Source organism: Ambystoma mexicanum, chromosome 4q (assembly GCF_040938575.1).
Source record: "Ambystoma mexicanum isolate Mex_15411 chromosome 4q, UKY_AmexF1_1, whole genome shotgun sequence".
Taxonomy (NCBI): domain Eukaryota; kingdom Metazoa; phylum Chordata; class Amphibia; order Caudata; family Ambystomatidae; genus Ambystoma; species Ambystoma mexicanum.
The window spans coordinates 529,306,495-529,333,253 of record NC_090928.1 but is presented as its reverse complement, the minus strand read 5'-3'; the positions used below and the strand labels follow the sequence as shown (position 1 = coordinate 529,333,253).

General features: G+C 38.8%; 5 non-coding genes across 5 annotated transcripts; all 5 read left to right on the top strand.

Annotated features, from left to right (window-relative positions):
* The first annotated feature begins 12,028 nt into the window (after positions 1 to 12,028).
* On the top strand, positions 12,029 to 12,101 carry TRNAK-CUU (transfer RNA lysine (anticodon CUU)). The gene has a single exon. It is a non-coding gene; the product is annotated as a tRNA-Lys (tRNA).
* A 6,084-nt stretch (positions 12,102 to 18,185) lies between these two features.
* TRNAK-CUU (transfer RNA lysine (anticodon CUU)) lies at positions 18,186 to 18,258 on the top strand. Its single transcript has one exon. It is a non-coding gene; the product is annotated as a tRNA-Lys (tRNA).
* Positions 18,259 to 21,615: 3,357 nt separating this feature from the next.
* Positions 21,616 to 21,688, top strand: TRNAK-CUU (transfer RNA lysine (anticodon CUU)). Its single transcript has one exon. It is a non-coding gene; the product is annotated as a tRNA-Lys (tRNA).
* Positions 21,689 to 22,111: 423 nt separating this feature from the next.
* Positions 22,112 to 22,184, top strand: TRNAK-CUU (transfer RNA lysine (anticodon CUU)). Its single transcript has one exon. It is a non-coding gene; the product is annotated as a tRNA-Lys (tRNA).
* Positions 22,185 to 23,976: 1,792 nt separating this feature from the next.
* Positions 23,977 to 24,049, top strand: TRNAK-CUU (transfer RNA lysine (anticodon CUU)). The gene has a single exon. It is a non-coding gene; the product is annotated as a tRNA-Lys (tRNA).
* Positions 24,050 to 26,759: the final 2,710 nt, after the last annotated feature.

Genomic DNA, 26,759 nt, shown 5'->3' with positions numbered 1-26,759 from the left:
TTTTTTCACACAGGTTCAGTCAGCTATTTCCTGATATTCTTCAAAGCGTTCTGATATTGACTGGTAATTGTGTTTGATACTTTCTTAGACTATTTCTGCCTCTGGCTGATGTGTATTTTCTTTCCAAACTCCACCAGAGCCTATGATTACACAGCATCCTATCTGTGGAAAGCGGCAATGCAGGGATAGGGAAGAAAACTATAGGCATCCAAAGGAGCCCGACTACCTCAGTCGGTAGAGCATGAGACTCTTAATCTCAGGGTCGTGGTTTCGAGCCCCACGTTGGGCGAAAACAACTAAAATTGTAGTGTTTTTTGACCAAAAAAATACATCCTATCTGTGGAAAACGGCAGTGCAGGGATAGGGAAGAAAACTATAGGCATCCAAAGGAGCCCGGCTAGCTCAGTCGGTAGAGCATGAGACTCTTAATCTCAGGGTCGTGGGTTCGAGCCCCACGTTGGGTGAAAACAACTAAAATTGTACTGCTTTTTGACCAAAAAAATAGAAATTGAAAGTCTCTTTACAATATTTGCAATATTTTCATTGTTAACATGCAATATATGAATGCATGTCTGGATGATGTGTAATGGGGCAATACCATACCTTAATGTATTCACTGTAAAAGAAAAAGTATGTATCATCTTATTATAAAATAAAGTGGAGAAAACACAAATAAGACTTTTTTCCACACAGGTTTATTCGGCTATTTCCTGATATTCTTCAATGCGTTCTGATATTGACTGGTAATTGTGTTTGATACTTTCTTAGACTATTTCTGCCTCTGGCTGATGTGTATTTTCTTTCCAAACTCCACCAGAGCCTATGATTACACAGCATCCTATCTGTGGAAAACGGCAGTGCAGGGATAGGGAAGAAAACTATAGGCATCCAAAAGAGCCCGGCTAGCTCAGTCGGTAGAGCATGAGACTCTTAATCTCAGGGTCGTGGTTTTGAGCCCCACGTTGGGCGAAAACAACTAAAATTGTCGTGCTTTTTGACCAAAAAAATACATCCTATCTGTGGAAAGCGGCAGTGCAGGGATAGGGAAGAAAACGTTGGGCGAAAACAACTAAAATTTTAGTGCTTTTTGACCAAAAAAATAGAAATTGAAAGTCTCTTTACAATATTTGCAATATTTTGATTGTTAACATGCAATATATGAATGCATGTCTGGATGATGTGTAATGGGGCAATACCACACCTTAATGTATTCACTGTAAAAGAAAAAGTATGTATCATCTTACTATAAAATAAAGTGGAGAAAACACAAATAAGACTTTTTTCCACACAGGTTTAATCGGCTATTTCCTGATATTCTTCAATGCGTTCTGATATTGACTGGTAATTGTGTTTGATACTTTCTTAGACTATTTCTGCCTCTGGCTGATGTGTATTTTCTTTCCAAACTCCACCAGAGCCTATTATTACACAGCATCCTATCTGTGGAAAACGGCAGTGCAGGGATAGGGAAGAAAACTATAGGCATCCAAAGGAGCCCGGCTAGCTCAGTCGGTAGAGCATGAGACTCTTAATCTCAGGGTCGTGGGTTCGAGCCCCACGTTGGGCGAAAACAACTAAAATTGTAGTGCTTTTTGACCAAAAAAATACATCCTATATGTGGAAAACGGCAGTGCAGGGATAGGGAAGAAAACTATAGGCATCCAAAGGAGCCCGGCTAGCTCAGTCGGTAGAGCATGAGACTCTTAATCTCAGGGTCGTGGGTTCAAGCCCCACGTTGGGCGAAAACAACTAAAATTGTAGTGCTTTTTGACCAAAAAAATACATCCTATCTGTGGAAAGCGGCAGTGCAGGGATAGGGAAGAAAACGTTGGGCGAAAACAACTAAAATTTTAGTGCTTTTTGACCAAAAAAATAGAAATTGAAAGTCTCTTTACAATATTTGCAATATTTTGATTGTTAACATGCAATATATGAATGCATGTCTGGATGATGTGTAATGGGGCAATACCACACCTTAATGTATTCACTGTAAAAGAAAAAGTATGTATCATCTTACTATAAAATAAAGTGGAGAAAACACAAATAAGACTTTTTTCCACACAGGTTTAATCGGCTATTTCCTGATATTCTTCAATGCGTTCTGATATTGACTGGTAATTGTGTTTGATACTTTCTTAGACTATTTCTGCCTCTGGCTGATGTGTATTTTCTTTCCAAACTCCACCAGAGCCTATGATTACACAGCATCCTATCTGTGGAAAAGGGCAGTGCAGGGATAGGGAAGAAAACTATAGGCGTCCAAAGGAGCCCGGCTAGCTCAGTTGGTAGACCATGAGACTCTTAATCTCAGGGTCGTGGGTTCGAGCCCCACGTTGGGCGAAAACAGCTAAAATTGTAGTGCTTTTTGACCAAAAAAATACATCCTATCTGTGGAAAACGGCAGTGCAGGGATATGGAAGAAAACTATAGGCATCCAAAGGAGCCCGGCTAGCTCAGTCGGTAGAGCATGAGACTCTTAATCTCAGGGTCGTGGGTTCGAGCCCCACATTGGGCGAAAACAACTAAAATTGTAGTGCTTTTTGACCAAAAAAATACATCCTATCTGTGGAAAGCGGCAGTGCAGGGATAGGGAAGAAAAAGTTGGGCGAAAACAACTAAAATTTTAGTGCTTTTTGACCAAAAAATTAGAAATTGAAAGTCTCTTTACAATATTTGCAATATTTTGATTGTTAACATGCAATATATGAATGCATGTCTGGATGATGTGTAATGGGGCAATACCATACCTTAATGTATTCACTGTAAAAGAAAAAGTATGTATCATCTTACTATAAAATAAAGTGGAGAAAACACAAATAAGACTTTTTTCCACACAGGTTTAATCGGCTATTTCCTGATATTCTTCAATGCGTTCTGATATTGACTGGTAATTGTGTTTGATACTTTCTTAGACTATTTCTGCCTCTGGCTGATGTGTATTTTCTTTCCAAACTCCACCAGAGCCTATGATTACACAGCATCCTATCTGTGGAAAACGGCAGTGCAGGGATAGGGAAGAAAACTATAGGCATCCAAAGGAGCCCGGCTAGCTCAGTCGGTAGGGCATGAGACTCTTAATCTCAGGGTCGTAGGTTGGGCGAAAACAACTAAAATTGTAGTGCTTATTGACCAAAAAATAGAAATTGAAAGTCTCTTTACAATATTTGCAATATTTTCATTGTTAACATGCAATATATGAATGCATGTCTGGATGATGTGTAATGGGGCAATACCATACCTTAATGTATTCATTGTAAAATAAAAAGTATGTATCATCTTATTATAAAATAAAGTGGAGAAAACACAAATAAGACTTTTTTTCACACAGGTTCAGTCAGCTATTTCCTGATATTCTTCAAAGTGTTCTGATATTGACTGGTAATTATGTTTGATACTTTCTTAGACTATTTCTGCCTCTGGCTGATGTGTATTTTCTTTCCAAACACCACCAGAGCCTATGATTACACAGCATCCTATCTGTGGAAAGCGGCAATGCAGGGATAGGGAAGAAAACTATAGGCACCCAAAGGAGCCCGGCTAGCTCAGTCAGTAGAGCATGAGACTCTTAATCTCAGGGTCGTGGGTTCGAGCCCCATGTTGGGCGAAAACAACTAAAATTGTAGTGCTTTTTGACCAAAAAAATACATCCTATCTGTGGAAAACGGCAGTGCAGGGATAGGGAAGAAAACTATAGGCATCCAAAGGAGCCCGGCTAGCTCAGTCGGTAGAGCATGAGACTCTTAATCTCAGGGTCGTGGGTTCGAGCCCCACGTTGGGGGAAAACAACTAAAATTGTAGTGCTTTTTGACCAAAAAAATACATCCTATCTGTGGAAACCGGCAGTGCAGGGATAGGGAAGAAAACTATGGGCATCCAAAGGAGGCCGGCTTGCTCAGTCGGTAGCGCATGAGACTCTTAATCTCAGGGTCGTGGGTTCAAGCCCCACGTTGGGCGAAAACAACTAAAATTTTAGTGCTTTTTGACCAAAAAAATAGAAATTGAAAGTCTCTTTACAATATTTGCAATATTTTCATTGTTAACATGCAATATATGAATGCATGTCTGGATGATGTGTAATGGGGCAATACCACACCTTAATGTATTCACTGTAAAAGAAAAAGTATGTATCATCTTACTATAAAATAAAGTGGAGAAAACACAAATAAGACTTTTTTCCACACAGGTTAAATCGGCTATTTCCTGATATTCTTCAATGCGTTCTGATATTGACTGGTAATTGTGTTTGATACTTTCTTAGACTATTTCTGCCTCTGGCTGATGTGTATTTTCTTTCCAAACTCCACCAGAGCCTATGATTACACAGCATCCTATCTGTGGAAAACGGCAGTGCAGGGATAGGGAAGAAAACTATAGGCATCCAAAGGAGCCCGGCTAGCTCAGTCGGTAGAGCATGAGACTCTTAATCTCAGGGTCGTGGTTTCGAGCCCCACGTTGGGCGAAAACAACTAAAATTGTAGTGCTTTTTGACCAAAAAAATACATCCTATCTGTGGAAAACGGCAGTGCAGGGATAGGGAAGAAAACTATAGGCATCCAAAGGAGCCCAGCTAGCTCAGTCGGTAGAGCATGAGACTCTTAATCTCAGGGTCATGGTTTCGAGCCCCACGTTGGGCGAAAACAACTAAAATTGTAGTGCTTTTTGACCAAAAAAATACATCCTATCTGTGGAAAGCGGCAGTGCAGGGATAGGGAAGAAAACGTTGGGCGAAAATAGGGGAGAAAACTTTTTGACCAAAAAAATAGAAATTGAAAGTCTCTTTACAATATTTGCAATATTTTGATTGTTAACATGCAATATATGAATGCATGTCTGGATGATGTGTAATGGGGCAATACCACACCTTAATGTATTCACTGTAAAAGAAAAAGTATGTATCATCTTACTATAAAATAAAGTGGAGAAAACACAAATAAGACTTTTTTCCACACAGGTTTAATCGGCTATTTCCTGATATTCTTCAATGCGTTCTGATATTGACTGGTAATTGTGTGTGATACTTTCTTAGACTATTTCTGCCTCTGGCTGATGTGTATTTTCTTTCCAAACTCCACCAGAGCCTATGATTACACAGCATCCTATCTGTGGAAAACGGCAGTGCAGGGATAGGGAAGAAAACTATAGGCATCCAAAGGAGCCCGGCTAGCTCAGTTGGTAGAGCATGAGACTCTTAATCTCAGGGTCGTCAGTTCGAGCCCCATGTTGGGCGAAAACAACTAAAATTGTAGTGCTTTTTGACCAAAAAAATACATCCTATCTGTGGAAAACGGCAGTGCAGGGATAGGGAAGAAAACTATAGGCATCCAAAGGAGCCCGGCTAGCTCAGTCGGTAGAGCATGAGACTCTTAATCTCAGGGTCGTGGGTTGGGCGAAAACAACTAAAATTGTAGTGCTTTTTGACCAATAAAATAGAAATTGAAAGTCTCTTTACAATATTTGCAATATTTTCATTGTTAACATGCAATATATGAATGCATGTCTGGATGATGTGTAATGGGGCAATACCATACCTTAATGTATTCATTGTAAAATAAAAAGTATGTATCATCTTATTATAAAATAAAGTGGAGAAAACACAAATAAGACTTTTTTTCACACAGGTTCAGTCAGCTATTTCCTGATATTCTTCAAAGCGTTCTGATATTGACTGGTAATTGTGTTTGATACTTTCTTAGACTATTTCTGCCTCTGGCTGATGTGTATTTTCTTTCCAAACTCCACCAGAGCCTATGATTACACAGCATCCTATCTGTGGAAAGCGGCAATGCAGGGATAGGGAAGAAAACTATAGGCATCCAAAGGAGCCCGGCTAGCTCAGTCGGTAGAGCATGAGACTCTTAATCTCAGGGTCGTGGTGTCGAGCCCCACGTTGGGCGAAAACAACTAAAATTGTAGTGTTTTTTGACCAAAAAAATACATCCTATCTGTGGAAAACGGCAGTGCAGGGATAGGGAAGAAAACTATAGGCATCCAAAGGAGCCCGGCTAGCTCAGTCGGTAGAGCATGAGACTCTTAATCTCAGGGTCGTGGGTTCAAGCCCCACGTTGGGCGAAAACAACTAAAATTGTACTGCTTTTTGACCAAAAAAATAGAAATTGAAAGTCTCTTTACAATATTTGCAATATTTTCATTGTTAACATGCAATATATGAATGCATGTCTGGATGATGTGTAATGGGGCAATACCATACCTTAATGTATTCACTGTAAAAGAAAAAGTATGTATCATCTTATTATAAAATAAAGTGGAGAAAACACAAATAAGACTTTTTTCCACACAGGTTTATTCGGCTATTTCCTGATATTCTTCAATGCGTTCTGATATTGACTGGTAATTGTGTTTGATACTTTCTTAGACTATTTCTGCCTCTGGCTGATGTGTATTTTCTTTCCAAACTCCACCAGAGCCTATGATTACACAGCATCCTATCTGTGGAAAACGGCAGTGCAGGGATAGGGAAGAAAACTATAGGCATCCAAAGGAGCCCGGCTAGCTCAGTCGGTAGAGCATGAGACTCTTAATCTCAGGGTCGTGGTTTCGAGCCCCACGTTGGGCGAAAACAACTAAAATTGTAGTGCTTTTTGACCAAAAAAATACATCCTATCTGTGGAAAACGGCAGTGCAGGGATAGGGAAGAAAACTATAGGCATCCAAAGGAGCCCGGCTAGCTCAGTCGGTAGAGCATGAGACTCTTAATCTCAGGGTCGTGGGTTGGGCGGAAACAACTAAAATTGTAGTGCTTTTTGACCAATAAAATAGAAATTGAAAGTCTCTTTACAATATTTGCAATATTTTCATTGTTAACATGCAATATATGAATGCATGTCTGGATGATGTGTAATGGGGCAATACCATACCTTAATGTATTCACTGTAAAAGAAGAAGTATGTATCATCTTATTATAAAATAAAGTGGAGAAAACACAAATAAGACTTTTTTCCACACAGGTTTAATCGGCTATTTCCTGATATTCTTCAATGCGTTCTGATATTGACTGGTAATTGTGTTTGATACTTTCTTAGATTATTTCTGCCTCTGGCTGATGTGTATTTTCTTTCCAAACTCCACCAGAGCCTATGATTACACAGCATCCTATCTGTGGAAAACGGCAGTGCAGGGATAGGGAGGAAAACTATAGGCATCCAAAGGAGCCCGGCTAGCTGAGTCGGTAGAGCATGAGACTCTTAATCTCAGGGTCGTGGGTTCGAGCCCCACGTTGGGCGAAAACAACTAAACTTGTAGTGCTTTTTGACCAAAAAAATACATCCTATCTGTGTAAAGCGGCAGTGCAGGGATAGGGAAGAAAACGTTGGGCGAAAACAACTAAAATTTTAGTGCTTTTTGACCAAAAAAATAGAAATTGAAAGTCTCTTTACAATATTTGCAATATTTTCATTGTTAACATGCAATATATGAATGCATGTCTGGATGATGTGTAATGGGGCAATACCACACCTTAATGTATTCACTGTAAAAGAAAAAGTATGTATCATCTTACTATAAAATAAAGTGGAGAAAACACAAATAAGACTTTTTTCCATCCTATCTGTGGAAAGCAGCAGTGCAGGGATAGGGAAGAAAACTATAGGCATCCAAAGGAGCCCGGCTAGCTCAGTCGGTAGAGCATGAGACTCTTAATCTCAGGGTCGTGGGCTCGAGCCCCACGTTGGGTGAAAACAACTAAAATTGTAGTGCTTTTTGACCAAAAAAATACATCCTATCTGTGGAAAACGGCAGTGCAGGGATAGGGAAGAAAACTATGGGCATTCAAAGGAGCCAGGCTTGATCAGTCGGTAGAGCATGAGACTCTTAATCTCAGGGTCGTGGGTTCGAGCCCCACGTTGGGCGAAAACAACTAAAATTTTAGTGCTTTTTGACCAAGAAAATAGAAATTGAAAGTCTCTTTACAATATTTGCAATATTTTCATTGTTAACATGCAATATATGAATGCATGTCTGGATGATGTGTAATGGGGCAATACCACACCTTAATGTATTCACTGTAAAAGAAAAAGTATGTATCATCTTACTATAAAATAAAGTGGAGAAAACACAAATAAGACTTTTTTCCACACAGGTTTAATCGGCTATTTCCTGATATTCTTCAATGCGTTCTGATATTGACTGGTAATTGTGTTTGATACTTTCTTAGACTATTTCTGCCTCTGGCTGATGTGTATTTTCTTTCCAAACTCCACCAGAGCCTATGATTACACAGCATCCTATCTGTGGAAAGCGGCAGTGCAGGGATAGGGAAGAAAACTATAGACATCCAAAGGAGCCCAGCTAGCTCAGTCGGTAGAGCATGAGACTCTTAATCTCACGGTCGTGGGTTCGAGCCCCACGTTGGGCGAAAACAACTAAAATTTTAGTGCTTTTTGAACAAAAAAATAGAAATTGAAAGTCTCTTTACAATATTTGCAATATTTTGATTGTTAACATGCAATATATGAATGCATGTCTGGATGATGTGTAATGGGGCAATACCACACCTTAATGTATTCACTGTAAAAGAAAAAGTATGTATCATCTTACTATAAAATAAAGTGGAGAAAACACAAATAAGACTTTTTTCCACACAGGTTTAATCGGCTATTTCCTGATATTCTTCAATGCGTTCTGATATTGACTGGTAATTGTGTTTGATACTTTCTTAGATTATTTCTGCCTCTGGCTGATGTGTATTTTCTTTCCAAACTCCACCAGAGCCTATAATTACACAGCATCCTATCTGTGGAAAACGGCAGTGCAGGGATAGGGAAGAAAACTATAGACATCCAAAGGAGCCCGGCTAGCTGAGTCGGTAGAGCATGAGACTCTTAATCTCAGGGTCATGGGTTCGAGCCCCACGTTGGGCGAAAACAACTAAACTTGTAGTGCTCTTTGACCAAAAAAATACATCCTATCTGTGGAAAACGGCAGTGCAGGGATAGGGAAGAAAACTATAGGCATCCAAAGGAGCCCGGCTAGCTCAGTCGGTAGAGCATGAGACTCTTAATCTCAGGGTCGTGGGTGCGAGCCCCATGTTGGGCGAAAACAACTAAAATTTTAATGCTTTTTGACCAAAAAAATAGAAATTGAAAGTCTCTTTACAATATTTGCAATATTTTGATTGTTAACATGCAATATATGAATGCATGTCTGGATGATGTGTAATGGGGCAATACCACACCTTAATGTATTCACTGTAAAAGAAAAAGTATGTATCATCTTACTATAAAATAAAGTGGAGAAAACACAAATAAGACTTTTTTCCACACAGGTTTAATCGGCTATTTCCTGATATTCTTCAATGCGTTCTGATATTGACTGGTAATTGTGTTTGATACTTTCTTAGACTATTTCTGCCTCTGGCTGATGTGTATTTTCTTTCCAAACTCCACCAGAGCCTATGATTACACAGCATCCTATCTGTGGAAAACGGCAGTGCAGGGATAGGGAAGAAAACTATAGGCATCCAAAGGAACCCGGCTAGCTCAGTTGGTAGAGCATGAGACTCTTAATCTAAGGGTCGTGGGTGCGAGCCCCACGTTGGGCGAAAACAACTAAAATTTTAATGCTTTTTGACCAAAAAAATAGAAATTGAAAGTCTCTTTACAATATTTGCAATATGTTGATTGTTAACATGCAATATATGAATGCATGTCTGGATGATGTGTAATGGGGCAATACCACACCTTAATGTATTCACTGTAAAAGAAAAAGTATGTATCATCTTACTATAAAATAAAGTGGAGAAAACACAAATAAGACTTTTTTCCACACAGGTTTAATCGGCTATTTCCTGATATTCTTCAATGCGTTCTGATATTGACTGGTAATTGTGTTTGATACTTTCTTAGACTATTTCTGCCTCTGGCTGATGTGTATTTTCTTTCCAAACTCCACCAGAGCCTATGATTACACAGCATCCTATCTGTGGAAAGCGGCAGTGCAGGGATAGGGAAGAAAACTATAGGCATCCAAAGGAGCCCGGCTAGCTCAGTCGGTAGAGCATGAGACTCTTAATCTCAGGGTCGTGGGTTCGAGCCCCACGTTGGGCGAAAACAACTAAAATTGTAGTGCTTTTTGACCAAAAAAATAGAAATTGAAAGTCTCTTTACAATATTTGCAATATTTTCATTGTTAACATGCAATATATGAATGCATGTCTGGATGATGTGTAATGGGGCAATACCACACCTTAATGTATTCACTGTAAAAGAAAAAGTATGTATCATCTTACTATAAAATAAAGTGGAGAAAACACAAATAAGACTTTTTTCCACACAGGTTTAATCGGCTATTTCCTGATAATCTTCAATTCGTTCTGATATTGACTGGTAATTGTGTTTGATACTTTCTTAGACTATTTTTGCCTCTGGCTGATGTGTATTTTCTTTCCAAACTCCACCAGAGCCTATGATTACACAGCATCCTATCTGTGGAAAACGGCAGTGCAGGAATAGGGAATAAAACTATAGGCATCCAAAGGAGCCTGGCTAGCTCAGTCGGTAGAGCATGAGACTCTTAATTTCAGGGTCGTGGGTTCGAGCCCCACGTTGGGCGAAAACAACTAAAATTGTAGTACTTTTTGACCAAAAAAATACATCCTATCTGTGGAAAACGGCAGTGCAGGGATAGGGAAGAAAACTATAGGCATCCAAAAGAGCCCGGCTAGCTCAGTCGGTAGAGCATGAGACTCTTAATCTCAGGGTCGTGAGTTCGAGCCCCACGTTGGGCGAAAACAACTAAAATTGTAGTGCTTTTTGACCAAAAAAATACATCCTATCTGTGGAAACCGGCAGTGCAGGGATAGGGAAGAAAACTATGGGCATCCAAAGGAGCCCGGGTTGCTCAGTCGGTAGCGCATGAGACTCTTAATCTCAGGGTCGTGGGTTCGAGCCCCACGTTGGGCGAAAACAACTAAAATTTTAGTGCTTTTTGACCAAAAAAATAGAAATTGAAAGTCTCTTTACAATATTTGCAATATTTTGATTGTTAACATGCAATATATGAATGCATGTCTGGATGATGTGTAATGGGGCAATACCACACCTTAATGTATTCACTGTAAAAGAAAAAGTATGTATCATATTACTATAAAATAAAGTGGAGAAAACACAAATAAGACTTTTTTCCACACAGGTTTAATCGGCTATTTCCTGATATTCTTCAATGCGTTCTGATATTGACTGGTAATTGTGTTTGATACTTTCTTAGACTATTTCTGCCTCTGGCTGATGTGTATTTTCTTTCCAAACTCCACCAGAGCCTATGATTACACAGCATCCTATCTGTGGAAAACGGCAGTGCAGGGATAGGGAAGAAAACTATAGGCATCCAAAGGAGCCCGGCTAGCTCAGTCGGTAGAGCATGAGACTCTTAATCTCAGGGTTGTGGGTTCGAGCCCCATGTTGGGCGAAAACCACTAAAATTGTAGTGCTTTTTGACCAAAAAAATACATCCTATCTGTGGAAACCGGCAGTGCAGGGATAGGGAAGAAAACTATGGGCATCCAAAGGAGCCTGGCTTGCTCAGTCGGTAGCGCATGAGACTCTTAATCTCAGGGTCGTGGGTTCGAGCCCCACGTTGGGCGAAAGCAACTAAAATTCTAGTGCTTTTTGACCAAAAAAATAGAAATTGAAAGTCTCTTTACAATATTTGCAATATTTTGATTGTTAACATGCAATATATGAATGCATGTCTGGATGATGTGCAATGGGGCAATACCACACCTTAATGTATTCACTGTAAAAGAAAAAGTATGTATCATCTTACTATAAAATAAAGTGGAGAAAACACAAATAAGACTTTTTTCCACACAGGTTTAATCGGCTATTTCCTGATATTCTTCAATGTGTTCTGATATTGACTGGTAATTGTGTTTGATACTTTCTTAGACTATTTCTGCCTCTGGCTGATGTGTATTTTCTTTCCAAACTCCACCAGAGCCTATGATTACACAGCATCCTATCTGTGGAAAACGGCAGTGCAGGGATAGGGAAGAAAACTATAGGCATCCAAAGGAGCCCGGCTAGCTCAGTTGGTAGAGCATGAGACTCTTAATCTCAGGGTCGTGGGTTCGAGCCCCACGTTGGGCGAAAACAACTAAAATTTTAGTGCTTTTTGACCAAAAAAATAGAAATTGAAAGTCTCTTTACAATATTTGCAATATTTTGATTGTTAACATGCAATATATGAATGCATGTCTGGATGATGTGTAATGGGGCAATACCACACCTTAATGTATTCACTGTAAAAGAAAAAGTATGTATCATCTTACTATAAAATAATGTGGAGAAAACACAAATAAGACTTTTTTCCACACAGGTTTAATCGGCTATTTCCTGATACTCTTCAATGCGTTCTGATATTGACTGGTAATTGTGTTTGATACTTTCTTAGACTATTTCTGCCTCTGGCTGATGTGTATTTTCTTTCCAAACTCCACCAGAGCCTATGATTACACAGCATCCTATCTGTGGAAAGCGGCTGTGCAGGGATAGGGAAGAAAACTATAGGCATCCAAAAGAGCCCGGCTAGCTCAGTCGGTAGAGCATGAGACTCTTAATCTCAGGGTCGTGGGTTCGAGCCCCACGTTGGGCGAAAACAACTAAAATTGTAGTGCTTTTTGACCAAAAAAATACATCCTATCTGTGGAAAACGGCAGTGCAGGGATAGGGAAGAAAACTATGGGCATCCAAAGGAGCCCGGCTTGCTCAGTCGGTAGCGCATGAGACTCTTAATCTCAGGGTCGTGGGTTCGAGCCCCACGTTGGGCGAAAACAACTAAAATTTTAGTGCTTTTTGACCAAAAAAATAGAAATTGAAAGTCTCTTTACAATATTTGCAATATTTTCATTGTTAACATGCAATATATGAATGCATGTCTGGATGATGTGTAATGGGGCAATACCACACCTTAATGTATTCACTGTAAAAGAAAAAGTATGTATCATCTTACTATAAAATAAAGTGGAGAAAACACAAATAAGACTTTTTTCTACACAGGTTTAATCGGCTATTTCCTGATATTCTTCAATGCGTTCTGATATTGACTGGTAATTGTGTTTGATACTTTCTTAGACTATTTCTGCCTCTGGCTGATGTGTATTTTCTTTCCAAACTCCACCAGAGCCTATGATTACACAGCATCCTATCTGTGGAAAGCGGCTGTGCAGGGATAGGGAAGAAAACTATAGGCATCCAAAGGAGCCCGGCTAGCTCAGTCGGTAGAGCATGAGACTCTTAATCTCAGGGTCATGGGTTCGAGCCCCATGTTGGGCGAAAACAACTAAAATTGTAGTGCTTTTTGACCAAATAAATATATCCTATCTGTCGAAAACGGCAGTGCAGGGATAGGGAAGAAACCTATAGGCATCCAAAGGAGCCCGGCTTGCTCAGTCGGTAGAGCATGAGACTCTTGATCTCAGGGTCGTGGGTTTGAGCCCCACGTTGGGCGAAAACATCTAAAATTTTAGTGCTTTTTGACCAAAAAAATAGAAATTGAAAGTCTCTTTACAATATTTGCAATATTTTGATTGTTAACATGCAATATATGAATGCATGTCTGGATGATGTGTAATGGGGCAATACCACACCTTAATGTATTCACTGTAAAAGAAAAAGTATGTATCATCTTACTATAAAATAAAGTGGAGAAAACACAAATAAGACTTTTTTCCACACAGGTTTAATCGGCTATTTCCTGATATTCTTCAATGCGTTCTGATATTGACTGGTAATTGTGTTTGATACTTTCTTAGACTATTTCTGCCTCTGGCTGATGTGTATTTTCTTTCCAAACTCCACCAGAGCCTATGATTACACAGCATCCTATCTGTGGAAAACGGCAGTGCAGGGATAGGGAAGAAAACTATAGGTATCCTAAGGAGCCCGGCTAGCTCAGTCGGTAGAGCATGAGACTCTTAATCTCAGGGTCGTGGGTTCGAGCCTCACGTTGGGCGAACACAACTAAAATTTTAGTGCTTTTTGACCAAAAAAATAGAAATTGAAAGTCTCTTTACAATATTTGCAATATTTTGATTGTTAACATGCAATATATGAATGCATGTCTGGATGATGTGTAATGGGGCAATACCACACCTTAATGTATTCACTGTAAAAGAAAAAGTATGTATCATCTTACTATAAAATAAAGTGGAGAAAACACAAATAAGACTTTTTTCCACACAGGTTTAATCGCCTATTTCCTGATATTCTTCAATGCGTTCTGATATTGACTGGTAATTGTGTTTGATACTTTCTTAGACTATTTCTGCCTCTGGCTGATGTGTATTTTCTTTCCAAACTCCACCAGAGCCTATGATTACACAGCATCCTATCTGTGGAAAGCGTCAGTGCAGGGATAGGGAAGAAAACTATAGGCATCAAAAGGAGCCCGGCTAGCTCAGTCGGTAGAGCATGAGGCTCTTAATCTCAGGGTCGTGGGTTCGAGCCCCACGTTGGGCGAAAACAACTAAAATTGTAGTGCTTTTTGACCAAAAAAATAGAAATTGAAAGTCTCTTTACAATATTTGCAATATTTTCATTGTTAACATGCAATATATGAATGAATGTCTGGATGATGTGTAATGGGGCAATACCACACCTTAATGTATTCACTGTAAAAGAAAAAGTATGTATCATCTTACTATAAAATAAAGTGGAGAAAACACAAATAAGACTTTTTTCCACACAGGTTTAATTGGCTATTTCCTGATATTCTTCAATGCGTTCTGATATTGACTGGTAATTGTGTTTGATACTTTCTTAGACTATTTTTGCCTCTGGCTGATGTGTATTTTCTTTCCAAACTCCACCAGAGCCTATGATTACACAGCATCCTATCTGTGGAAAATGGCAGTGCAGGAATAGGGAAGAAAACTATAGGCATCCAAAGGAGCCCGGCTATCTCAGTCGGTAGAGCATGAGACTCTTAATCTCAGGGTCGTGGGTTCGAGCCCCACGTTGGGCGAAAACAACTAAAATTGTAGTACTTTTTGACCAAAAAAATACATCCTATCTGTGGAAAACGGCAGTGCAGGGATAGGGAAGAAAACTATAGGCATCCAAAGAAGCCCGGCTAGCTCAGTCGGTAGAGCATGAGACTCTTAATCTCAGGGTCCTGGGTTTGAGCCCCACGTTGGGCGAAAACAACTAAAATTTTAGTGCTTTTTGACCAAAAAAATACATCCTATCTGTGGAAAACGGCATTGCAGGGATAGGGAAGAAAACTATAAGCAGCCAAAGGAGCTCGGCTAGCTCAGTCGGTAGAGCATGAGACTCTTAATCTCAGGTCGTGGGTTCGAGCCCCACGTTGGGTGAAAACAACTAAAATTTTAGTGCTTTTTGACCAAAAAAATAGAAATTGAAAGTCTCTTTACAATATTTGCAATATTTTCATTGTTAACATGCAATATATGAATGCATGTCTGGATGATGTGTAATGGGGCAATACCACACCTTAATGTATTCACTGTAAAAGAAAAAGTATTTATCATCTTACTATAAAATAAAGTGGAGAAAACACAAATAAGACTTTTTTCCACACAGGTTTAATCGGCTATATCCTGATATTCTTCAATGCGTTCTGATATTGACTGGTAATTGTGTTTGATACTTTCTTAGACTATTTCTGCCTCTGGCTGATGTGTATTTTCTTTCCAAACTCCACCAGAGCCTATGATTACACAGCATCCTATCTGTAGAAAACGGCAGTGCAGGGATAGGGAAGAAAACTATAGGCATCCAAAGGAGCCCGACTAGCTCAGTCGGTAGAGCATGAGACTCTTAATCTCAGCGTCGTGGGTTCGAGCCCCATGTTGGGCGAAAACAACTAATATTTTAGTGCTTTATGACCAAAAAAATAGAAATTGAAATTCTCTTTACAATATTTGCAATATTTTGATTGTTAAAATGCAATATATGAATGCATGTCTGGATGATGTGTAATGGGTCAATACCACACCTTAATGTATTCACTGTAAAAGAAAAAGTATGTATCATCTTACTATAAAATAAAGTGGAGAAAACACAAATAAGACTTTTTTCCACACAGGTTTAATCGGCTATTTCCTGATATTCTTCAATGCGTTCTGATATTGACTGGTAATTGTGTTTGATACTTTCTTAGACTATTTCTGCCTCTGGCTGATGTGTATTTTCTTTCCAAACTCCACCAGAGCCTATGATTACACCGCATCCTATCTGTGGAAAACGGCAGTGCAGGGATAGGGTTCGAGCCCCACGTTGGGCGAAAACAACTAAAATTGTAGTGCTTTTTGACCAAAAAAATAGAAATTGAAAGTCTCTTTACAATTTTTGCAATATTTTCATTGTTCACATGCAATATATGAATGCATGTCTGGATGATGTGTAATGGGGCAATACCATACCTTAATGTATTCACTGTAAAAGAAAAAGTATGTATCATCTTATTATAAAATAAAGTGGAGAAAACACAAATAAGACATTTTTTCACACAGGTTCAGTCAGCTATTTCCTGATATTCTTCAAAGCGTTCTGATATTGACTGGTAATTGTGTTTGATACTTTCTTAGACTATTTCTGCCTCTGGCTGATGTGTATTTTCTTTCCAAACTCCACCAGAGCCTATGATTGCACAGCATCCTATCTGTGGAAACGGGCAGTGCAGGGATAGGGAAGAAAACTATAGGCATCCAAAAGAGCCAGCCTGGCTAGCTCAGTTGGTAGAGCATGAGACTCTTAATCTCAGGGTCGTGGGTTCGAGCCCCACGTTGGGCGAAAACAACTAAAATTTTAGTGCTTTTTGACCAAAAAAATAGAAATTGAAAGTCTCTTTGCAATATTTTCATTGTTAACATGCAATATATGAATGTATGTCTGGATGATTTGTAATGGGGCAATACCATACCTTAATGTATTCACTGTAAAAGAAAAAGTATGTATCATCTTACTATAAAATAAAGTGCAGAAAACACAAATAAGACTTTTTTCCACACAGGTTTAATCGGCTATTTCCTGGTATTCTTCAATGCGTTCTGATATTGACTGGTAATTGTGTTTGATACTTTCTTAGACTATTTCTGCCTCTGGCTGATGTGTATTTTCTTTCCAAACTCCACCAGAGCCTATGATTACACAGCATCCTATCTGTGGAAAGCGGCAGTGCAGGGATAGGGAAGAAAACTATAGGCATCCAAAGGAGCCCGGCTAGCTCAGTCGGTAGAGCATGAGACTCTTAATCTCAGGGTCGCGTTGGGCGAAAAACAACTAAAATTTTAGTGCTTTTTGACCAAAAAAATAGAAATTGAAAGTCTCTATACAATATTTGCAATATTTTCATTGTTAACATGCAATATATGAATGCATGTCTGGATGATGTGTAATGGGGCAATACCATACCTTAATGTATTCACTGTAAAAGAAAAAGTATGCATCATCTTACTATAAAATAAAGTGGAGAAAACACAAATAAGACTTTTTTCCACACAGGTTTAATAGGCTATTTCCTGATATTCTTCAATGCGTTCTGATATTTACTGGTAATTGTGTTTGATACTTTCTTAGACTATTTCTGCCTCTTGCTGATGTGTATTTTCTTTCCAAACTCCACCAGAGCCTATGATTACACAGCATCCTATCTGTGGTAAGCGGCAGTGGAGGGATAGGGAAGAAAACTATAGGCATCCAAAGGAGCCTGGCTAGCTCAGTCGGTAGAGCATGAGACTCTTAATCTCAGGGTCGTGGGTTCGAGCCCCACGTTGGGCGAAAACAACTAAAATTGTAGTGCTTTTTGACCAAAAAAATAGAAATTGAAAGTCTCTTTACAATATTTGCAATATTTTCATTGTTAACATGCAATATATGAATGCATGTCTGGATGATGTGTAATGGGGCAATACCATACCTTAATGTATTCACTGTAAAAGAAAAAGTATGTATCATCTTATTATAAAATAAAGTGGAGAAAACACAAATAAGACATTTTTTCACACAGGTTCAGTCAGCTATTTCCTGATATTCTTCAAAGCGTTCTGATATTGACTGGTAATTGTGTTTGATACTTTCTTAGACTATTTCTGCCTCTGGCTGTTGTGTATTTTCTTTCCAAACTCCACCAGAGCCTATGATTGCACAGCATCCTATCTGTGGAAACCGGAAGTGCAGGGATAGGGAAGAAAACTATAGGCATCCAAAGGAGCCCGGCTAGCTCAGTTGGTAGAGCATGAGACTCTTAATCTCAGGGTCGTGGGTTCGAGCCCCACGTTGGGCGAAAACAACTAAAATTTTAGTGCTTTTTGACCAAAAAAATAGAAATTGAAAGTCTCTTTGCAATATTTTCATTGTTAACATGCAATATATGAATGTATGTCTGGATGATTTGTAATGGGGCAATACCATACCTTAATGTATTCACTGTAAAAGAAAAAGTATGTATCATCTTACTATAAAATAAAGTGCAGAAAACACAAATAAGACTTTTTTCCACACAGGTTTAATCGGCTATTTCCTGGTATTCTTCAATGCGTTCTGATATTGACTGGTAATTGTGTTTGATACTTTCTTAGACTATTTCTGCCTCTGGCTGATGTGTATTTTCTTTCCAAACTCCACCAGAGCCTATGATTACACAGCATCCTATCTGTAGAAAACGGCAGTGCAGGGATAGGGAAGAAAACTATAGGCATCCAAAGGAGCCCGACTAGCTCAGTCGGTAGAGCATGAGACTCTTAATCTCAGCGTCGTGGGTTCGAGCCCCATGTTGGGCGAAAACAACTAATATTTTAGTGCTTTATGACCAAAAAAATAGAAATTGAAATTCTCTTTACAATATTTGCAATATTTTGATTGTTAAAATGCAATATATGAATGCATGTCTGGATGATGTGTAATGGGTCAATACCACACCTTAATGTATTCACTGTAAAAGAAAAAGTATGTATCATCTTACTATAAAATAAAGTGGAGAAAACACAAATAAGACTTTTTTCCACACAGGTTTAATCGGCTATTTCCTGATATTCTTCAATGCGTTCTGATATTGACTGGTAATTGTGTTTGATACTTTCTTAGACTATTTCTGCCTCTGGCTGATGTGTATTTTCTTTCCAAACTCCACCAGAGCCTATGATTACACCGCATCCTATCTGTGGAAAACGGCAGTGCAGGGATAGGGTTCGAGCCCCACGTTGGGCGAAAACAACTAAAATTGTAGTGCTTTTTGACCAAAAAAATAGAAATTGAAAGTCTCTTTACAATATTTGCAATATTTTCATTGTTAACATGCAATATATGAATGCATGTCTGGATGATGTGTAATGGGGCAATACCATACCTTAATGTATTCACTGTAAAAGAAAAAGTATGTATCATCTTATTATAAAATAAAGTGGAGAAAACACAAATAAGACATTTTTTCACACAGGTTCAGTCAGCTATTTCCTGATATTCTTCAAAGCGTTCTGATATTGACTGGTAATTGTGTTTGATACTTTCTTAGACTATTTCTGCCTCTGGCTGATGTGTATTTTCTTTCCAAACTCCACCAGAGCCTATGATTGCACAGCATCCTATCTGTGGAAACGGGCAGTGCAGGGATAGGGAAGAAAACTATAGGCATCCAAAAGAGCCAGCCTGGCTAGCTCAGTTGGTAGAGCATGAGACTCTTAATCTCAGGGTCGTGGGTTCGAGCCCCACGTTGGGCGAAAACAACTAAAATTTTAGTGCTTTTTGACCAAAAAAATAGAAATTGAAAGTCTCTTTGCAATATTTTCATTGTTAACATGCAATATATGAATGTATGTCTGGATGATTTGTAATGGGGCAATACCATACCTTAATGTATTCACTGTAAAAGAAAAAGTATGTATCATCTTACTATAAAATAAAGTGCAGAAAACACAAATAAGACTTTTTTCCACACAGGTTTAATCGGCTATTTCCTGGTATTCTTCAATGCGTTCTGATATTGACTGGTAATTGTGTTTGATACTTTCTTAGACTATTTCTGCCTCTGGCTGATGTGTATTTTCTTTCCAAACTCCACCAGAGCCTATGATTACACAGCATCCTATCTGTGGAAAGCGGCAGTGCAGGGATAGGGAAGAAAACTATAGGCATCCAAAGGAGCCCGGCTAGCTCAGTCGGTAGAGCATGAGACTCTTAATCTCAGGGTCGCGTTGGGCGAAAACAACTAAAATTTTAGTGCTTTTTGACCAAAAAAATAGAAATTGAAAGTCTCTATACAATATTTGCAATATTTTCATTGTTAACATGCAATATATGAATGCATGTCTGGATGATGTGTAATGGGGCAATACCATACCTTAATGTATTCACTGTAAAAGAAAAAGTATGCATCATCTTACTATAAAATAAAGTGGAGAAAACACAAATAAGACTTTTTTCCACACAGGTTTAATAGGCTATTTCCTGATATTCTTCAATGCGTTCTGATATTTACTGGTAATTGTGTTTGATACTTTCTTAGACTATTTCTGCCTCTTGCTGATGTGTATTTTCTTTCCAAACTCCACCAGAGCCTATGATTACACAGCATCCTATCTGTGGTAAGCGGCAGTGGAGGGATAGGGAAGAAAACTATAGGCATCCAAAGGAGCCTGGCTAGCTCAGTCGGTAGAGCATGAGACTCTTAATCTCAGGGTCGTGGGTTCGAGCCCCACGTTGGGCGAAAACAACTAAAATTGTAGTGCTTTTTGACCAAAAAAATAGAAATTGAAAGTCTCTTTACAATATTTGCAATATTTTCATTGTTAACATGCAATATATGAATGCATGTCTGGATGATGTGTAATGGGGCAATACCATACCTTAATGTATTCACTGTAAAAGAAAAAGTATGTATCATCTTATTATAAAATAAAGTGGAGAAAACACAAATAAGACATTTTTTCACACAGGTTCAGTCAGCTATTTCCTGATATTCTTCAAAGCGTTCTGATATTGACTGGTAATTGTGTTTGATACTTTCTTAGACTATTTCTGCCTCTGGCTGATGTGTATTTTCTTTCCAAACTCCACCAGAGCCTATGATTGCACAGCATCCTATCTGTGGAAACCGGCAGTGCAGGGATAGGGAAGAAAACTATAGGCATCCAAAAGAGCCAGCCTGGCTAGCTCAGTTGGTAGAGCATGAGACTCTTAATCTCAGGGTCGTGGGTTCGAGCCCCACGTTGGGCGAAAACAACTAAAATTGTAGTGCTTTTTGACCAAAAAAATAGAAATTGAAAGTCTCTACAATATTTGCAATATTTTCATTGTTAACATGCAATATATGAATGCATGTCTGGATGATGTGTAATGGGGCAATACCATACCTTAATGTATTCACTGTAAAAGAAAAAGTATGTATCATCTTATTATAAAATAAAGTGGAGAAAACACAAATAAGACTTTTTTTCACACAGGTTCAGTCAGCTATTTCCTGATATTCTTCAAAGCGTTCTGATATTGACTGGTAATTGTGTTTGATACTTTCTTAGACTATTTCTGCCTCTGGCTGTTGTGTATTTTCTTTCCAAACTCCACCAGAGCCTATGATTGCACAGCATCCTATCTGTGGAAACCGGAAGTGCAGGGATAGGGAAGAAAACTATAGGCATCCAAAGGAGCCCGGCTAGCTCAGTTGGTAGAGCATGAGACTCTTAATCTCAGGGTCGTGGGTTCGAGCCCCACGTTGGGCGAAAACAACTAAAATTTTAGTGCTTTTTGACCAAAAAAATAGAAATTGAAAGTCTCTTTGCAATATTTTCATTGTTAACATGCAATATATGAATGTATGTCTGGATGATTTGTAATGGGGCAATACCATACCTTAATGTATTCACTGTAAAAGAAAAAGTATGTATCATCTTACTATAAAATAAAGTGCAGAAAACACAAATAAGACTTTTTTCCACACAGGTTTAATCGGCTATTTCCTGGTATTCTTCAATGCGTTCTGATATTGACTGGTAATTGTGTTTGATACTTTCTTAGACTATTTCTGCCTCTGGCTGATGTGTATTTTCTTTCCAAACTCCACCAGAGCCTATGATTACACAGCATCCTATCTGTGGAAAGCGGCAGTGCAGGGATAGGGAAGAAAACTATAGGCATCCAAAGGAGCCCGGCTAGCTCAGTTGGTAGAGCATGAGACTCTTAATCTCAGGGTCGTGGGTTCGAGCCCCACGTTGGGCAAAAACAACTAAAATTTTAGTGCTTTTTGACCAAAAAAATAGAAATTGAAAGTCTCTTTACAATATTTGCAATATTTTGATTGTTAACATGCAATATATGAATGCATGTCTGGGTGATGTGTAATGGGGCAATACCACACCTTAATGTATTCACTGTAAAAGAAAAAGTATGTATCATCTTACTATAAAATAAAGTGGAGAAAACACAAATAAGACTTTTTTCCACACAGGTTTAATCGGCTATTTCCTGATATTCTTCAATGCGTTCTGATATTGACTGGTAATTGTGTTTGATACTTTCTTAGACTATTTCTGCCTCTGGCTGATGTGTATTTTCTTTCCAAACTCCACCAGAACCTATGATTACACAGCATCCTATCTGTGGAAAGCGGCTGTGCAGGGATAGGGAAGAAAACTATAGGCATCCAAAGGAGCCCGGCTAGCTCAGTCGGTAGAGCATGAGACTCTTAATCTTCGGGTCGTGGGTTCGAGCCCCACGTTGGGCGAAAACAACTAAAATTGTAGTGCTTTTTGACCAAAAAAATACATCCTATCTGTGGAAAACGGCAGTGCAGGGATAGGGAAGAAAACTATGGGCATCCAAAGGAGCCCGGCTTGCTCAGTCGGTAGCGCATGAGACTCTTAATCTCAGGGTCGTGGGATCGAGCCCCACGTTGGGCGAAAACAACTAAAATTTTAGTGCTTTTTGACCAAAAAAATAGAAATTGAAAGTCTCTTTACAATATTTGCAATATTTTGATTGTTAACATGCAATATATGAATGCATGTCTGGATGATGTGTAAAGGGGCAATACAACACCTTAATGTATTCACTGTAAAAGAAAAAGTATGTATCATCTTACTATAAAATAAAGTGGAGAAAACACAAATAAGACTTTTTTCCACACAGGTTTAATCGGCTATTTCCTGATATTCTTCAATGCGTTCTGATATTGACTGGTAATTGTGTTTGATACTTTCTTAGACTATTTCTGCCTCTGGCTGATGTGTATTTTCTTTCCAAACTCCACCAGAGCCTATGATTACACAGCATCCTATCTGTGGAAAGCGGCAGTGCAGGGATAGGGAAGAAAACTATAGGCATCCAAAGGAGCCCGGCTAGCTCAGTCGGTAGACCATGAGACTCTTAATCTCAGGGTCGTGGGTTCGAGCCCCACGTTGGGCGAAAACAACTAAAATTGTAGAGCTTTTTGACCAAAAAAATACATCCTATCTGTGGAAAACGGCAGTGCAGGGATAGGGAAGAAAACTATAGGCATCCAAAGGAGCCCGGCTAGCTCAGTCGGTAGAGCATGAGACTCTTAATCTCAGGGTCGTGGGTTCAAGCCCCACGTTGGGCGAAAACAACTAAAATTTTAGTGCTTTTTGACCAAAAAAATAGAAATTGAAAGTCTCTTTACAATATTTGCAATATTTTCATTGTTAACATGCAATATATGAATGCATGTCTGGATGATGTGTAATGGGGCAATACCACACCTTAATGTATTCACTGTAAAAGAAAAAGTATGTATCATCTTACTATAAAATAAAGTGGAGAAAACACAAATAAGACTTTTTTCCACACAGGTTTAATCGGCTATTTCCTGATATTCTTCAATGCGTTCTGATATTGACTGGTAATTGTGTTTGATACTTTCTTAGACTATTTCTGCCTCTGGCTGATGTGTATTTTCTTTCCAAACTCCACCAGAGCCTATGATTACACAGCATCCTATCTGTGGAAAACAGCAGTGCAGGGATAGGGAAGAAAACTATAGGCATCCAAAGGAGCCCAGCTAGCTCAGTCGGTAGAGCATGAGACTCTTAATCTCAGGGTCGTGGGTTCGAGCCCCACGTTGGGCGAAAACAACTAAAATTTTAGTGCTTTTTGACCAAAAAAATAGAAATTGAAAGTCTCTTTACAATATTTGCAATATTTTGATTGTTAACATGCAATATATGAATGCATGTCTGGATGATGTGTAATGGGGCAATACCACACCTTAATGTATTCACTGTAAAAGAAAAAGTATGTATCATCTTACTATAAAATAAAGTGGAGAAAACACAAATAAGACTTTTTTCCACACAGGTTTAATCGGCTATTTCCTGATATTCTTCAATGCGTTCTGATATTGACTGGTAATTGTGTTTGATACTTTCTTAGACTATTTCTACCTCTGGCTGATGTGTATTTTCTTTCCAAACTCCACCAGAGCCTATGATTACACAGCATCCTATCTGTGGAAAACGGCAGTGCAGGGATAGGGAAGAAAACTATAAGCATCCAAAGGAGCCTGGCTAGCTCAGTTGGTAGAGCATGAGACTCTTAATCTCAGGGTCGTGGGTTCGAGCCCCATGTTGGGCAAAAACAACTAATATTTTAGTGCTTTTTGACCAAAAAAATAGAAATTGAAAGTCTCTTCACAATATTTGCAATATTTTCATTGTTAACATGCAATATATGAATGCATGTCTGGATGATGTTTAATGGGGCAATACCATACCTTAATGTATTCACTGTAAAAGAAAAAGTATGTATCATCTTATTATAAAATAAAGTGGAGAAAACACAAATAAGACTTTTTTTCACACAGGTTCAGTCAGCTATTTCCTGATATTCTTCAAAGTGTTCTGATATTGACTGGTAATTGTGTTTGATACTTTCTTAGACTATTTCTGCCTCTGGCTGATGTGTATTTTCTTTCCAAACTCCACCAGAGCCTATGATTACACAGCATTCTATCTGTGGAAAACGGCAGTGCAGGGATAGGGAAGAAAACTATAGGTATTCAAAGGAGCCCGGCTAGCTGAGTCGGTAGAGCATGAGACTCTTAATCTCAGGGTCGTGGGTTCAAGCCCCACGTTGGGTGAAAACAACTAAAATTTTAGTGCTTTTTGACCAAAAAAATAGAAATTGAAAGTCTCTTTACAATATTTGCAATATTTTGATTGTTAACATGCAATATATGAATGCATGTCTGGATGATGTGTAATGGGGCAATACCACACCTTAAAGTATTCACTGTAAAAGAAAAAGTATGTATCATCTTACTATAAAATAAAGTGGAGAAAACACAAATAAGACTTTTTTCCACACAGGTTTAATCGGCTATTTCCTGATATTCTTCAATGCGTTCTGATATTGACTGGTAATTGTGTTTGATACTTTCTTAGATTATTTCTGCCTCTGGCTGATGTGTATTTTCTTTCCAAACTCCACCAGAGCCTATGATTACACAGCATCCTATCTGTGGAAAACGGCAGTGCAGGGATAGGGAGGAAAACTATAGGCATCCAAAGGAGCCCGGCTAGCTGAGTCGGTAGAGCATGAGACTCTTAATCTCAGGGTCGTGGGTTCGAGCCCCACGTTGGGCGAAAACAACTAAACTTGTAGTGCTTTTTGACCAAAAAAATACATCCTATCTGTGTAAAGCGGCAGTGCAGGGATAGGGAAGAAAACGTTGGGCGAAAACAACTAAAATTTTAGTGCTTTTTGACCAAAAAAATAGAAATTGAAAGTCTCTTTACAATATTTGCAATATTTTCATTGTTAACATGCAATATATGAATGCATGTCTGGATGATGTGTAATGGGGCAATACCACACCTTAATGTATTCACTGTAAAAGAAAAAGTATGTATCATCTTACTATAAAATAAAGTGGAGAAAACACAAATAAGACTTTTTTCCACACAGGTTTAATCGGCTATTTCCTGATATTCTTCAATGTGTTCTGATATTGACTGGTAATTGTGTTTGATACTTTCTTAGACTATTTCTGCCTCTGGCTGATGTGTATTTTCTTTCCAAACTCCACCAGAGCCTATGATTACACAGCATCCTATCTGTGGAAAGCAGCAGTGCAGGGATAGGGAAGAAAACTATAGGCATCCAAAGGAGCCCGGCTAGCTCAGTCGGTAGAGCATGAGACTCTTAATCTCAGGGTCGTGGGCTCGAGCCCCACGTTGGGTGAAAACAACTAAAATTGTAGTGCTTTTTGACCAAAAAAATACATCCTATCTGTGGAAAACGGCAGTGCAGGGATAGGGAAGAAAACTATGGGCATTCAAAGGAGCCAGGCTTGATCAGTCGGTAGCGCATGAGACTCTTAATCTCAGGGTCGTGGGTTCGAGCCCCACGTTGGGCGAAAACAACTAAAATTTTAGTGCTTTTTGACCAAAAAAATAGAAATTGAAAGTCTCTTTACAATATTTGCAATATTTTGATTGTTAACATGCAATATATGAATGCATGTCTGGATGATGTGTAAAGGGGCAATACCACACCTTAATGTATTCACTGTAAAAGAAAAAGTATGTATCATCTTACTATAAAATAAAGTGGAATAAACACAAATAAGACTTTTTTCCACACAGGTTTAATCGGCTATTTCCTGATATTCTTCAATGCGTTCTGATATTGACTGGTAATTGTGTTTGATACTTTCTTAGACTATTTCTGCCTCTGGCTGATGTGTATTTTCTTTCCAAACTCCACCAGAGCCTATGATTACACAGCATCCTATCTGTGGAAAGCGGCAGTGCAGGGATAGGGAAGAAAACTATAGGC